The following is a 15,821-nucleotide window of genomic DNA, read 5'->3' as shown; positions in this document are numbered from 1 at the left end:
GAGTATAGATGGATTTCAGCCCCCACTTGCCTCCTGCCCAAGTGCCCTTGTGCAGTCCACAACTTGCACAACTGTGTGCAGCAGCAACACATCAGTTCCGCCATTTCCTGTTTGTACAGTTCTCTTTGCATAATTGGTTTTATTATCCATAATCCATAGCTGCTTTGTAGGAATCTCTTTAAGTCAGTTATTCACGTTGTGAGGGTTAGTTTAACTAACCCCTGGGTAATATAGTCTGTTGCTCTGTCAGTGCGCTGAGCCAGAAACTGCAATGTGAACCAATCGTCAGAAGTTGAACCAAGGACCAAGGACGATACTGCCCCTTGCACACCGTGGGGTGCTCCCCCTACCAACGTAACTTGGACTCTGCACGTGGAGTTGCCTGGGTGACAGGTAACTGAGTAAGAGAGCCAGTGCTAACCACGTATTACAAACGAGCAGAGCTTCATTTCTTTTTTATTAAAACGAAAAAGGTAAACAAAGTTCTAATATTTTCTTCCATGTTTTCTAGGATGCTCTAAATGCATCTTGGTGTTTGTTTATCTGTTTTACAGTGACTCAATTCAGAGGACTTATGATTTTTAAGAAAAGTCCTCTCTAAGGGAATCTTTTCTTCCCAGTCTTCTGATCATCTATTCTAGGGTAAGCAAAACGGCTGAATTTCTGATTATCTGGTTCTGCACTCATAGCAGACATGACTAGTCGATCCTAGCACTCTTACCTGCTGAGCCCAGCACCTCTCAACCCCGGGCTCCGGGCAGATGTTAACATCTGTTCAGGAGGCAGCGCCAAAATGCACCTATAGCTATTGCCCATCTTCAGACGTGGAGTGGCCGATTCAATCCAGTTCAGTCAACTTTTCCTGAACACTTCTGCTGGATGCAGGGAGAGAGACAAAGAAATCAGACCCCCTGCCCTCAAGCATAGGTACTTATAAACCCTCATCACAGTTTTCATCTCATCTTATCACTACATCCTATAACCATACTGGGAAGCCACCATACAATTAAGTTCTCCCTCTGTGTCCTCTGTTTACCCATCTATAAACAGGGGTTTCTCAACCTCGGCACAGTTGACATTCTGGGCTGGATCATTCCTGGTGCGGGAGGCTGTCCTGTGCATCATAGGGTGTTCAGCCTCGTCTTTGGTCTCTACCCATTAGATGGCAGTAGCAATCCCTCCCCCAACGATGACAATCCAAAATGTCTCCAGATATCACCAGAGGTTTCCTGGGGGGCAAAATCCCCCTCCACCCCAAGTTGAGGATGGGGGCATTAAAGCCCCTTTCAGCGCCAGATTCTCAGACTAACTCAGGACACAGAGAAGAAATCAGCATCCACAGAGGCCTGGGAAGGATTTCTGCGCCATCTGCTGGCGACTCGAAGCCTTGTCCTTGCCGAGCCTGGTGAACTGCCCTGCAATCAGCCAGATGGAAACACCCCTGGGAGATGGGTGCCCCTGAGGCTTAGCCTGGGGAAAGGGCTGGAAAAGAAAATGGAGAATGTAAGACTCGTGTTTGTGCTTTGTATAAGCTTCACCCATTAGAGCAGAAACCAAGGCTGACGGGGTCCTTGGTGAAGAGCTGCGGGCTTCTCTACCCCCGTGTTTCTCAATGGGGTGACTTTGCCTCTCAGGGGACACTTGGCAATGTCTGGAGAGGTTTGGGGTCGTCACAGCTGGGTGGTGGCGGGGGCTGCTGGCACCTAGTGGGTACAGACCAGGGATGCTACTAAACATCCTTCATTGCACAGGACAGCACCTACCCCCAGTCCCAAATGCCAAGAGTGTCAGGTTGAGAAACTCCGCTCTAAACCAAGCACTGAGCTTCCCAGTGTTCCTTGCCTCCTGGGGCAGACCCTGGGCCTGGGTGCACACTCATACACTCCGACACACACGCGAGGAGCCTGGAGAAGCGCCCCAGACTTCATGGGACATGCGTTTGGAATAACGCAGGATCAGAGGGGCTTGGAACCCAGCCCGCAGGGTTGTTTTCTCTCCTCGTGAAGCAAGCAACCCAGCAGCAGCGCACATTTACATGATGATTCCTGCAGACCCAGCCCTGGGATGAGTGGACAAGCGAGTTGACTGCTGCGACCGGCGTTTCTGAGGAATGCAGAATATGGAGTTAGAAAGACCAGACTTGAACATTGGCTCTGCTACTTTCTCCCTGAGTGAGCTGGGGAAAGTAGTTGACCTCTCAGGACCTCAGTTTCCTCATCTGTAAAATGGGTGCAATACCAGCAGTACTAAGCTTACACAGTAGTTGAGCTTATTTGGAGGAAGTAAGGGGGGAGAAGGAGGGGCTGGCCAGCCACACTGTCAGTTCACACTCAGGGCTGGAACCACCCTTGGGCACAATCAACTCAGCTGCCAGGCTCTCAGGAGGGGGCGAATGTCACTGTCCTGAAGGTGACTCAACTCCTCCCTACCTTTGCTGCCTCTGTTCCTATATCTGACTCTGCCTCTGCCTCCCCAGTTCCTCTGCAGCTTTGGGACTTCTGAACCTCACCACCCCATGCTAATGCACTCTGTGCCGCGCCTCCCTGAGAGAGGGGCCTTCACTGGTCAACCAGTCACTGGCCGCGCTTAGGGCCAGATCAGGGGCACTTCCCATGGCCCCCAAGGCTTCTAGCTCCCGTGGGAGGGAGAACGAGCTGTGGGTGAGACCCCCAGCCGAAGCCATGGCAGGGAACTCAATGGCACACAGTAGGGTCACTCTCAGGGGGCTGAGGGCGTGGCAGGTGCGGGCTGGGGAGGGAGACGGCGCACTCAGGACTACACGGCCACATATATGCCGTCAAGGGCAGGAGAACACAGTCAGTGAAAGGAGAACCCAGTGAAGGGTAGAGCGGTGGCTTCTGGAAAAGAAGGAGGTGCACCGGGACGTGGCCTGTCTACTGAAGTGAGTAGGCTGACCGGGTGTCTGAAACCGCCTCCGTGCATTTGGCCAGACCTTGGAGATTCACAAAGCCCTTTTCGGCTTCCTCTTCCAGCTGATCCTCAGAAACCCCTCTGTGGTTGGAAGGACGTCCTTATTTTCCAGATGTGGAAATTGAGGCCCAGCTGGGGAAGTCGCTACCCCCTGGACGTGCAAACAGCAAGGGCCAAGGCCAGGCCCGACGGCAGGTGTAACAGCAACTTTGTACAGCACGGCTGCCTGGAGCCAGGGCCACTTGGGAGAGCGGATGGAGGCTTCCCCTCCATAGTGTGGAATGTCTCCTTTATGGCCCGGAGCCCCGGCGCATCAGCACTTGGGAGGCGTGGGCTGCTACCTTGCGGAGACAGCCATGCTGAAGCGTCATCCCCTCTGCGGCCTCTGCATCAAGAGCGCCGGCAGCTTTGTGGGATTGGGGGGCGGGGGCGTGCAGCACTCCTTACTCCTTGGCACAACGGCAGGAGTAACAAAGCGAGAGAGAGGCATGGACATATATACACTACCAAACATAAGGTAGATAGCTAGTGGGAAGCAGCCGCATAGCACAGGGAGATCAGCTTGGTGCTTTGTGACTGCCTGGAGGGGTGGGATAGGGAGGGTGGGAGGGAGGGAGACGCAAGAGGGAAGAGATATGGGAACATATGTATATGTATAATTGATTCACTTTGTTATAAAGCAGAAACTAACACACGATTGTAAAGCAATTATACTCCAATAAAGGTGTAAAAAAAAAAAAATCCCCCCAGTGAGATACTGGAGCCCGTTAAAGCCCTGCTCCCGCTTCCAGCAGAGGACGTGGGGACTCCAGTCTCAACAGGTCTGGAGTATCTGCTCAGAGACCCCAGTTTAAGGCCTGCCAAGAGAGAAATCGCATTTGCTTCTGGAAAGTTCTTCCTGGAGAACAGTGGCCTTCTCATGGCCTTCTTTCCCCGTGGGGGGCTTGCCCACTGTCTCTGCCAAGACTCCTGTCACATGAGGCTGTGTTTTGGAGCCTGGGGAGGGGGAGGGGAGACGGGGAGGGGACCGCGGCTTCTGTCAGCTGTCGCTGCTTCGCTGGCCGTAGATTGCAGGCCTGTGTGTGTGGACAGCAGTGACCCGCCAGGTGCGTTTGCACGGCTCTGAGTGACTGCAGTGCCACCGCCACCCCTCATCAGGCCTGCATTAAAGCTTCAGCCCTAAGTCTGGCCGCGTCCCCCTGAGGCCCCTTTCCCTGCCGGTTTCCTGTAGGAGAAAAACCCAGTGATGGTAGCACCTAGGGGTTCTGTTCCTACAAAGTCATAAGTTCTTCATCCTCTCTCCTCTGCCTGTGGGAGTGTGGGGACGAGCTCACACGTGTCGTATTGAAATCTCACTAGAGAATAGAATGTAAATCATCTGTGTCTATAGAAAGAACTCTATATAGAACTCTCATTATAAGACAGAAGTTAGAACATGTGGTAGAGAACTCTCATTATAGAATAGAATGTAAATCTTCCGAGTCTATAGAGAGAACGCTATATAGAATTCTCATTATAGAATAGAATATAGAAAATGATGTATAAAACTCTCATTATAGAACAGAATGTAAATCATCCGAGTCTATAGAGAGAACTCTATATAGAATAGAATATAGAACATGCCGTATAGAACTCTCATTATGGAATAGAATAGAGAACATGCCGTATAGAACTCGCACTATAGAATAGAATAGAGAACATGCCGTATAGAACTCTCACTATGGAATAGAATAGAGAACATGCCGTATAGAACTCTCACTATGGAATAGAATAGAGAACATGCCGTATAGAACTCTCACTATGGAATAGAATATAGAGCATGCCGTATAGAACTCTCATTATGGAATAGAATATAGAACATGCCGTATAGAACTCTCATTATGGAATAGAATAGAGAACATGCCGTATAGAGCTCTCACTATGGAATAGAATGCAAACCATCCGTGTCTATAGAGAGAAATGGAGATTCTAGAGATAGAGGGTATGCAGACCTCTGTGTAACCAAGTACAGACAACGTTTGTGGCACATACAGAGGAAGGGGTGAGATTGAAAGCCTGAACTGTTTAGATCTAAATATGTATCAAAATAAAGGTCCCCCCAGAGCCACAGTGCCATGCTTCTCTTTGTCTTGTCTGCCACTTTGGGAGCAGCTGCAAGGTTTTCGAGAAACCTGGGGGTCGTCCTCTCGTCTCGGGGCGCTCACTCAGCTGCTTGATGGCCCAGTGGGGCCGCCCCCCTTCCCACTGCTCCGGCAACTCCCAGACCCTGCTGGCATCGCCTTGCCTTGGAGACGAGATTGAACGCACAGATGCCCAGGTCCACCCGGCCTGCTGCGTTGGCAGCTTCAGGGCGGGGTCTGGAATCCGCGGGTGGTCCTGTAGCGTCAGGATGAGTGTGTCTGGGTGACTCTGACACGGTGGGGCTGGGCTGGCATGTACTGGAAGGAGCCCTGGCAGCTTATTTGAGGGTAGGCCTGCCGAGAGTGAAAGAATTGGGTCCCACAGTAAAGCAGGTCAGTTAAGAATCACCAGACTCAAGCGCAGCGAGCTGTCCTGGCTTCCTCCACCCTCTCAGTTTTCAACTTCAGGGAATATCGACCCAGAGAGGGTTGCCGTTGTCCACCACTTTCCCCACCTCAATGCTGAGCCCGGGCCCTTGTCACCTGTTTCCTGAGGCCAGGACCTCCAGCCACCCCACCTGTTTCCCAGGCACCTGGCCGTCTGCTACTGGGCTGCCTTCTCGGGCTGCACTTACAGCCGGGGCCTCTGGGTCTCCACACACCAGGCTGTGAGGCCCCACGTGCTCCCCAGGGGGCCCTGAAGTTGCACAAGCTGCCTTGGATGAAGAGTAACAGGCAGACACCCGCACTGGACCCCAGCTGGCAAAGCACAGCCCCAAAGCCCCCGATCTCCTCCGACCCACTGAAAACCAGGGACTTTTATCCCTGGGTACTGGAGGGGAAACAAGGCTCAGAGAAGCAAAAGGTTTCCCCAGGGCCATTGCAAAAACGTGACAGAAAGGGGGATCCTGGTATGCGTCACTGGTGTGGGAAGTGGGGGGGCTTCTCCATGGAGGGCAATTGGTCAAGAGTATCTGGAGTGGGGTGAATTGTATGTCCTTGTCCTAAGCCCTGGCCCCTGTGAAGGCAACTTTATTTGGAAAAAGAATCTTTGTAGATATAATTAAGGATCTCAAGATGAAATCATCCTGGATTATCTAGGTGGCCCCAAATCCTGTGACAGGTGTCCTTATAAGAGAAAGGCAGGGTGACATGTGAGACACAAAGAGACATATGGGAGGAGCCACATGGATGCAGCCACAATCAAAGAACGCATGGCGCCTCCAGAGGCTGGAAGAGCCAAGGACGGATCCTTCCCTAGAGCCTTTAGAGGGAACTTGGCCCTGCCCACACGTTTTTGGCTTTTTTTTTAAGGTTTTTATAACACTTTTATTTATTTATTTGTTCATTTACTTATTTGTCTGAGTTTGACTATTTTATTTTAATTTTTATTGGAATATAGTTGACTTAGAATGTTGTGTTAGTTTCAGGTGTACAGCAAAGTGAATCAGTTCCACATATACATATATCCACTCTTCTTTAGATTCGGATGTGGGGTTATGTTTAACATTAGTTGCTGGTACCTGCAGGGACCACGTGAAGGTTACCACCATGCTCCTCCCCAGCTGGCTGAAGGCCAATGCGTAAAGAAGGGAAAAACTAAATGGATTACCTTCCTTACCTCGGGGCTGCCTTTTCTGTCTGAGTATCTGACTTCCGGCTTGAACTCACTTCTCCTTTCTTGCCCTTATATGTAGTGCTGTTTTTTTGACAAAGGAAAGCTGGCTCTAAAATATCTGGATGTCTATGTTCCTATTCCACATTCTTATTTATTTATTATTATTTTTTATTGAAGTATAATTGCCTTACAGTGTTGTGTTAGTTTCTGCTAATTGTATTTTTTGACAGTTTCAATGTGTATTTCACAAAATATTGGCTACATTCCCCGTGTTGTACAATATATCCTTGTAGCTTATTTTATACATGATAGTTTGTGCTTCTTAATCCCCTAACCTTATTTTTCCCTTCCCTACGGGTAACCACTAGTTTGTTCTCTATATCTGTGAGTCTGCTGCTTTTTCTTGGCCCTGTCCACACCTGAATCTGGATTTTCTTGCCTTCAAAGCTGTGAGAGAATAATATTTCTGTTGGTTAAGCCACTTAGCTTACGGTGCTTTGTTAAGCAGCCTTGGAGACCAATGTAGGATCACAGCCCAGATCCTGCTTCAAGGACTCGGTCCTAAGGAAGAGATGGGGAACGGACGTGCATTTAGGTCTAAGGATGTGCATTCCCCATAATGTCCTTAGGATCAAAAGGAATTCAGAAGTAACTGAAATGTCCAGCGGCAGGGGATTGCTTAAATAAATGACGGCAGATCCTGAAGAGGCGATATTTTGGGTGTTTGGAAGAATGTTGTAATGCGGGGGATGACAGTCTGATGCTGGGTGGGAAGTGCAGGCCACGAAGCTCTGTGTGTTAGATTGAAGTATGTGAATGGCTGGTGCTCGGCCATTTTTGACCTCAGCATCCACAGTGGTATGAAGGAGCATCTGGAAGGAACATCTCTGACTTGGTGCTGGGGGCTGAGTGGGGGGACCAGGGAAGGGAGGGGCTCCTGGTCAGCAGGAACAGGAGACAGTCACCCAGGTGGGACAACAGCACGAGCTAAGGAAGCGAGCAAACCAACAGTGCATCTGCGGCTGCGCATCTCAGGCCGATCTTTATCTGGACGCACTGGGCTGGACCTGGAGCAATCTGAAGGCTCCCCTTTTATCATCCTCCCCCAGCCTGGACCTGAGACAGGCCTGAGCCTCTTCCTTCTCTCCCAGTGGACCCAAGGGAGGCAGCTCCTGAGCTCCCTGCTCTGGCCATCCTGACAGCCCTTCTCCTCCGCATCCTAGGAAGAGGAAGGGAAGGGTGTGTAGCCAGAGGGAGCTGGAGACGTTCCCAAGGGAGAAGTTAGGGACTGCTTTATGAAGAACCAGCTTCCTTGCCCACATGAGCAGTGAAAACCATGTAAGAGAACGTGACCCTCGTGACTTTGGTCTCTAGGAAGCTTAGCGGCAAATAGCCTTGTGAAAACTTCTAGCTCATAAATAAGCACTTTCTTTGACTTTCTAGCTGTGGCATTCTGTTTCTGTTAATTCACTGTGACTTTGATAATATCTCAAAATGCTAGGGTAAGCCCTCCAGGTTTGCTCTTTTTTATCACTGCTTTGATCAGCATTCCAACTTCATTTATATTTTTCCTGACGGTGTGTCTGATTTGTTTAATTTTTAACTTTTAACTTTAAATCTGGGGAGGTCCCCTAAGCCAGCCTCAAACCCTTTAACGAATCAAGTGTGACATAAACATTATATTTTCCTCTGAAGAATGCAGAGCTGGAAAAGGCCTTGAAAATCTGCTAGCACCAAGGTTATTGCAAACTGGCAGCAAACAGGTTGAACCGGTAGAAGCCGTACTGTTTGAAATGGATGGATTAAAAAAAACTCATTTAAATTAGGGGCCCACGTTTTAAAATTGGGATAGTTCACATTAAAAAAGAAATCCAGATTTCCAGCTCCCCTGGGACAATCAGAAGGTCTCTTGGCGCCATCATTAGATCAGGCACCAGGTCTATCTAGACCTTCAACGAATTTACTGAGCATCTACTACGTGGCAGACGTGGCCCTGGCCACTGATGCTTTCCTGCGGTGCTCCTGTGACTTGCCTCATTATCCTGTTAACAGCCTGGTCCCTCAGAAGGTCCAGTGTGCAGCCCTTACTGGTCCAGCCACTTCCATTTACAAATGGGGAAACCGAGGCCAGAGAGGGAAAGGGACCTGCTGAAGGCCACCCAGAGACCATTGACCATCAAGGAATTGGAACCCGAGCCTCCTGACTCCCGCTCCCAGCTACCCGGCCGCCCTCGCTGCCTTCAGCTGGGGGAGCCTGTTACTTTCACACCTCCCTGTTCAAGCTCATGTTATCAGCACATTCTCAGCAGCGCCGGGGGCTCGCAGGCATCTGACTAATCAGAGCCCAGGAAGCCTGCCAACTGAGTGACTCTGCAGCCTCTTTCTAGGGTTGTATTTTTTTATTTTAACTTACTGTGATCCAACCATCACCAGGCACATGCAACCCAGCCATCCCTGCACTGAAAGCAGTCACTGCAACTGATGCAGAGTTAATTGTCAGCTAACTGTCTCTGATGCATTTGACTTCTGCCTGTACATCTGTGGGACGTTGGTAGGTTGGTCTCCCTCGCCGGTTTCTCCTCCCCCTGCTCCGGTTCCCTCTGGCAGGGTTTCTATGGTGATTGAGGAATGAGGAAGGGCGACTCCACTTTCTTTTTGAGAAGGTGTCTGTGGCAGCGGGAGCTGTGGATTCAGAGCCCCCCTGGGGTTGCCCAGATGCCCCGACACCTGCCTCATCGGTGACATCCTGTTTGATTTGGGCATCGCACTTTCCCCTCTGCCTGGACTCCGGCCACACTTGTCTGCATGCTCGTCCGTGTCCCTTCTCTTCATGCAGGTCTTGGCTCAAATGCCACCTCCTCAGGGTGGACTGCCCAGCCCGTTGTTACTGAGTCCAAGCTCGCTCTGCTCACCGCACAACAGGCCGATGAATCGGAGACGAGGTGTTGAGGCAAAGAATACGACTTTATTCGGAAAGCCGGCAGACCAAGAAAATGCCAGACTAATGTCTCTAAATAACCATCTTATCGGGGTCTGGATGCCAGTTTCTTTTATAGCACAGAGATGGGGAGGAGATGAGGAAGTAAAGTAAACAGGCCATAAGTTTTGCAAAGATCCCCTGGAATGGCCAGCCTCACGGAGGGGATGTGTTTTCTTTCTTGCAGCCATCCACAGGTGGACAGGGTCCGGATGTTTCCCTGAACAAAGGCACTTTGGTTTAACATTCAGGCAGAGGGGCAGGTTTCCTCAAGGCAGGCCATTATGTAGACAGTATCAAAAGGATCAAAAGTGAACAAAAGCAACGGGAAGCAAAGGTTAAACTAAAAGAAACAGATCCAACGTGTAGTCAGATTTGCCTCTTCCCTGTGACACAATCAGTCTGTATCTCCTCTTCTCCCCATGCTCCTTTCAGCACTGATCTGAAATTGTATTATGTGTTTATTTTTTTCTTGTCCATCCCCTGGACTAGGATGTAAGTTCCATGAGGGCGGGGACATTGTCCTCCTCAAGGCTCAACTCGCAGAGCCCTGCACAGGGCCAGGCACATAGTAGGTTCTCAGTAAATGACTGATGACTCTGTGAATGGACTTGTGCCTCCTCTCCCGCCTTCCTCACCCTTGAGAAGATCACCTGTCCCGTGTGGTGTCCTGCTACTTAGTGTCTGTCAGGTGACCTGTGCTTCAGAGTTCTTCCAAAAGAAAAAGGAAAAAGAACTGCTCTAGGAAAACCCGAAGTCTGGGACTGTTTGGAAGATCCATTGTTATGTAACAAACCACCCCAAACCTCAGTGGTTGGAAACAACAATCACTTTCTCACTTTTACCGGGGTTAGATGGGTGGGAAATTCAGGCAGGGTTTGGCCAAGTGGTTCTTCTGCTCTACAGGGTGCTGGCTGGGGTCATTCGTTTGGCTGTGTTCAGACTGTGGTTGGGCTGGGTAAAGAGGTCCCTGGAGGCTTCATCCACGCGTCTGCTGCCTCAATGCTCCTTCACGTGACACCTCCCCCCCTTCTCTCTCTCCCCCACTGCCTGCCCATTTGGTTAGCTTGGGCTTCCTTACAGCATGGGAGCTCCAGGTCAGCCTCCTTACATGGCAGCTGGCTTCCAAGAAAGAACGTACCAGCACGTGAAAGCAGAAGTTGCGGATCTCAAGGCTCGGCCTCAGGAGTTTATACAGCATCACTTATGCCCCAAAGGATTAAGACAAGTCACAGGGGAAGCCCTGACTCAAAGGGCGGGAGGGGAAATAGACTCCACCTCCTGATGGAAGGAGCAGCACAGACTGTGCAGCCATATTTAATCCATCACAGGGACTGATCCCTTCCCAGGCCCTGTTTAAAGGACCTGGATAAAGGCATGCTGCAGGGCACGTGAGCTAGGGCCTCACCCAGTGCCACTAACCTGAGGACTGCAATTATTTACACCATGTCTAAACCAAATGATGGGCTAATACAAAGGAAGGGTTTACTGCTCAGTAAACCCTGTGTAAACTCTTACTAAAGACAAAATTGAGGGAGAAGATCAGCCCAACTTAAGAGATCAGCATCTTGTTATCCATTAAAATATGTGTTGTTGGTTTTTTTTGCGGTACACAGGCCTCTCACTGTTGTGGCCTCTCCCATTGCGGAGCACAGGCTCTGGATGCGCAGGCTCAGCGGCCATGGCTCACGGGCCCAGCCGCTCCGCGGCATGTGGGATCTTCCCGGACCGGGGCACGAACCCGCGTCCCCTGCATCGGCAAGTAGACTCCCAACCACTGCGCCACCAGGGAAACCCCATTAAAATATGTTAACAATTGTACCAGTTATACTCCTTTTGCTTGCAAAGAGTCTTAGGACACTTTGGATTGCTTAGACAAATCAAAAATGAGAATTTATTGGAAAGATGGTAAGGCTGTTGGAGAACTTCATGGAATCCAGCGGAATGTAGAGCAAGTGGACTACGGGAAGGACAACTCCAGGGCTCGGCCACATGGGTTTAGGCCTTTCTAGGCTCGGCCAAAACTGCAGTCAGAGTTATGCCACCAGCTCCGATCGGGGGACAGAGGCAGAGGTCTGGCTATGGCCCTGGGGGCAAATCCTAGAGACAGGAGTTTGTTGAGAACCAGAGGCAGGATGAAGCCTGTCTTAGTCGGCTTAGCTGCCGTAACAAAGTGCCCAGACTACAGAGGTGGCTTAAACAACAGACAGTTTTTGTCTTGTGGTTCTGGAGGCTAAAAGTTTCAGATCAAGGTGTCAACAGGGTTGGTTCCTTCTGAGGGCCATGAAGGATGATTGTGCTCAAGGCCTCCCTCCTGGGCTTACAGCCTGTGTCTTCACATGGTTTTCTGCCTCTGTACGTGTGTGTCCTAGCCTCATCTTCTTTTATTATTTATTTATTTATTTGGAGTACAGTTGCTTTACAGTGTTGTGTTAGTTTCTGCTGTACAGTAAAGTGAATCAGTCATACGTATACATATATCCCCTCTTTTTCGGATTTCCTTCTCATTTAGGTCACCACAGATCACTGAGTAGAGTTCCCTGTGCTATAAAGTAGGTTCTCTAATCTCTTCTTATAAGGACACCAGTCATATTGGATTAGGGCCCCACTCTCATGACCTCATATTAACTTAATTACCTCTTTTTTTTTTCAGTATGCGGGCCTCTCACTGCTGTGGCCTCTCCTGTTGCGGAGCACAGGCTCCGGACGCCCAGGCTCAGCGGCCATGGCTCATGGACCCAGCCGCTCCGCGGCATGTGGGATCTTCCCGGACCGGGGCACGAACCCGTGTCCCCTGCATCGGCAGGCGGACTCTCAACCCCTGCATCTGCAGGCGAACTCTCAACCACTGCGTAATTAAGGGAAGCCCTTAATTACCTCTTTAAGACCTCTATCTCCAAATATGGTCACATTCTGGGGCACATATGATGGGGGGGCACATAATTCATGCCATAATAAACCCCCACCTAAAATTTGTTTTGAAGGTCAAGACTGATGACACCACACGTGCACCCAGAGGGCGTGGGGAGGTTTATTGTTCACATAATTAGACTTGCTGGGGAGGACAAGGCAGGCTCCCAAGCTGGTCCAAAAATGGCCCTAGAAAGCAGGGATGGGAGGCCGGCTTGGGGTTTTTACAGTGGCTGGTGGGAGGGGCTGGGGTGAGGATTGAACTACCAGTGGTCTTTCTCGCCCAGACGTGGGGCAGAAGGGGGAGAAGGAGGGATGCGGCTTAGAAGCGGTCAGCCACCAAGTGTCAGAAAGTGGTGTGGGTCCCCATCACGACAGCCTGCTGCAAATCCCTACATCTGCACCATCTTTCATAAAGCCCCATCCTCCTTTACCTCACTGTCCTTAACAACCCTAAATGCTGAGACCCAGGTGGCTCTGAGCTGACGGGTCCAGAGGGGCTCAAAGTCTAGATTGTGTGTTCTACCTGCCTTTGGTTAGACCTGCACAGAACCAGCAGTGCTCACAGAAGGGCCTGGTGGGGGCTGGAGACATGGGAGGGAGGGAGACAGAGTTTGAAAGACTCAGCTGGCCCTTGAAGAGAAGAGGTCCTCAACCTCTCCCTTCCCTCTTAGTTCAGAATGACTTTCACCTTCTGGAATCACCTGCTCAGGATCAGATAGGAAATCCTCATGGCTAAGATGATACTGCTCTGCACAGTCAGAGAGAGGAGTCTAATGCCTTTGAATCAGACCAAACCAGGATCAACCTAAATGCCCCCTCCTCCATGAAGCCTGCCCTGTCTCCCCCTTCCAATCCCTTGCTCTAAGGCATATGGCCGTGCCTAGGGCTGCCTCATACTGTTGCTGCTCTTGGTCACACCTCGCCTCCTGCCCCCTAAGGTCAAGGTGATGTCTTGTGCACCTGTGTGTCCCAGATGCTGCCTCTCCCATCCTCTCCCACCTCAGGCACACTGGGGTCTTTGCACCCATCATTATTCCATGATTCATTCTTCTGCAGAACATTTTTTCATGCTGTTCCCCTATCTGGAACACTGTTCCCTGCTCTAACCCCTCTCCTTTAACTTGGGGACTCCTCATCTGTCGCAGCTCTGATGTCCCTTCCCCAGGACACCCTTCCTAACCTCTGTCCCCACCTGCGGCCAGAGTAATTCCCTGTACAGTCAATCCTAACTCCTGAACTTACCCTTCACGACTATATCCTACAGTGTGTGTATCCAGCCAATGAGAATGTAACAATGCCGTTCACCATAGCAGGAGCTCAGCAAGGAGCTGGATGATTGATTGAATGAATGAATGAAGGAAAGAGTGGATTCAGAGATCAGCTGAAGTCTTCTCCTCCTTGAGCCATATGGCCTGAGAAACAGCCAGACATCACCCCTGCCTGCAGCTGTCCCAGAATGATCCAAGGGTGCTGAGCCTCCCTGATTACTTACAAGAGAGCAGCTTCAGCTCCGTGATTAGAGAGGAAATGAGCGATTGGATTCCTGGACCAAGGAGGCATCTGTTCCCGCCTTTGCTCCTGGGATGCGCCGTCCTTGCAGTCTAGGCATGTGACATCTTAGGAGGTTCCATCACAGAACCATGCCGCTATAAAGCTGGCAGGCTTCTCAGAAATCACGTAGTCCAGGATTGCACACTGGAAGCCCTGGGAAGGATCTAGCCTCTATATGGGTCTTGTCTGGCCACAGAGAGCTGATACCAGTTCCGTGTGCCCACTGTTTCCCACCATGTCACCCTGGAAGCTGCCTTCCCGAGTTTGTGAAGGCGCTGGAGTTTGCTGCCCCTGGTCTGGCCCAACTCTTTATTTGCAGGGGCAGGGATATGGCTGAAATGGTGGTGCGGGGCAACAGAAACCCAGAGAGGGGGATGGTAGTACTTAAGTTCACATTGCAATTGAGGGTCAGAGTGGAGACTAGGCCCACTAAGGGGTTCCCTTGAGCCGCAGGAAAAGCAAGTATCAGGTGAACCTCAACAATAACACAAACAGGAAGGGGTGAACTCTCTTGGTCCCCCCGGGAGGGAAAGGGGGTTCTCCTGGGAGGAGGTGAGCCAACTTGCAGTGGGGTTTCTCTCTCTATTGAGACTCCACACTGTACCCATGGGTCGGTTCATTAATAATTACCTAATCAGGGAGGCGGTAGGTGGTGCAGAGAGGTTTCTCCAATCCTCCTGGGCTTGATACATCCAAGCCACATCTAGAGCTCAGACAGGCACCCAGGGGCCACTCCAGGATTGACTGTGCTGTGAGTAACCCTACGAGGGTCACAGTAGAGACTAAAAGGAGGATGACCAACCGTCCCGGTTTGCTTAGGACTGGGAGTTCTGGGACAAGACTTTCAGCGCTAAAAGTAGGAAAGTCCTGGGCAAACTGGAACAACTGGTCACCCTAATTAGAGGTGACAAAGGCTAGAAAGACACCTACCTATGATTGCACCAACCTCCTTGCTGCACTGGGCAGGGAACTGGTGCTCAGATCCAGAAAAGCCTCCCGCAAGGCCACGTACAGCTGGGGACCCAGGTCTTCTGGCTCCAGTTGCTTTTGGAGAGCTCCTGTCAGAGCTTCTGGGTAATCTCACCGCAAAGCCAGAGAGAAGTGTGTGAGAGGGGGTGAGGAGTGGTTGTTATAGGTTGGTAGGAAGCCATGTTGGGGGGGGTGTTCCTTGTTATGGTCACTCTCCAGCGAGCACAGCAAAGTTCAGTAGATGTAATAGTGACTGTATGGTCCCCACAGCCAAAAATATTCACTATCTGGCTCTTTATAGGAAAAGTTTCCTGACCTCTGGTCTGGGTGAAAAATGATGGAGAGTTGAATGAGTGTCAAGAGGGACTGAGGGATTGAATGGGGTGGGATGGATGCAAGGCCAGATGGATGTTAGGGGTGACAACTGGGTTTGGGGCTGAGAACTAGGTAACGGTAGGGCCATTTGATGGGGCAGAGAGAAGATTTGGTGGAGAAAATTGAGCATCCTGTTTGGGGCAGGTTAAGTTCATTAGGGAAAGGGACCAATTCTGTCCCTGAGACTTTGGACACATCATGTGTTGAGCATCAGTGATCTCATCTGTACAGAGTGGTGACAAGAATACCAGCTCTATTGACCTCTACCTGGATAAGAGGGTCAAACAAAATGGCATGAAAGTGATTTTGCAAAATGTAAAGCACACCACGGATGTCTGTGGGGTAGTCGCTAACATAGCCTTCGGCG

At 50.5% G+C, this 15,821-nt stretch overlaps 1 pseudogene; it reads right to left on the bottom strand.

The window, feature by feature from the left end:
* LOC132419429 (serpin A3-8-like) overlaps window positions 1–15,821 on the bottom strand; it is a 118,068-nt pseudogene that overhangs the window by 17,789 nt on the left and 84,458 nt on the right.

The sequence above is a fragment of the Delphinus delphis genome, chromosome 2 (assembly GCF_949987515.2).
Source record: "Delphinus delphis chromosome 2, mDelDel1.2, whole genome shotgun sequence".
In the NCBI taxonomy this organism is placed as follows: Eukaryota; Metazoa; Chordata; class Mammalia; order Artiodactyla; family Delphinidae; genus Delphinus; species Delphinus delphis.
This window is presented reverse-complemented; position numbering and strand designations above follow the sequence as displayed.